Source organism: Symphalangus syndactylus, chromosome 19 (assembly GCF_028878055.3).
Source record: "Symphalangus syndactylus isolate Jambi chromosome 19, NHGRI_mSymSyn1-v2.1_pri, whole genome shotgun sequence".
Lineage (NCBI taxonomy): Eukaryota > Metazoa > Chordata > Mammalia > Primates > Hylobatidae > Symphalangus > Symphalangus syndactylus.
The window spans coordinates 91,577,632-91,578,420 of record NC_072434.2 but is presented as its reverse complement, the minus strand read 5'-3'; positions in this window follow the sequence as shown (position 1 = coordinate 91,578,420).

Genomic DNA, 789 nt, shown 5'->3' with positions numbered 1-789 from the left:
CTCTCTCTAGGGCCCTGTCCCTTCAGCCTTTGGCCTGGGGAGAGACGTTGATAAGGAGGCACCGATCTTTCACTTCTGGGAGGAAATAAGGGTTCAGACCTTTCACCTCCCTCGGAGCTGCACGTCAGTGTGACAGCCACTGGCCACGTGTGTGTACTGAGGGCCTGGAATGTGACTGACCTGAGACGTTCTGGGAAGGTGAAATACAGAGTGAGTTTCACAGATTGACTACCGAAAATTATATAGTTCATTAATATATTGATGAATATTAATATATTGATCATACATTTAAATGATAATATTTTGGATATATTGGGTTAAATAAATTATTACAATCAGTTTCACCTGTTACTTTTAATGTTTAAAAGGTGGCTACTACGAAATTTAAAATTCACACGTGGCTTACATTTTATTTCTTAAAGGATTGCCTCCTTTTTGAAATTTCAGGCTGCCTGATCAAACTACCAGAGGCCAGAAAGGTCATAAAATCTGAAATGTTAAAATCATTGCCATTATATTGTTTTCATTTGTTAATAACATATATATAGTATTTATAAATGGATATAACCTTATACAAAAGGTTAAATGAAAATACCCCCTGGGCTGGGCCAGGCCCGGCGCAAGCAGGAAGCCCTGCATGAAAAGGCTGCAGCCAAGAACCTGTCACTTTGTCGCCTTCAGCCCAGCGTCCGATCACATCCTCCGTCACTCAGGGACTGAGAGGGCGGGGCCTGGAGCCCTATCCAATCAGGGGCGCTGACGTAGGAACCGTCCAATCAGGCGCGCAGC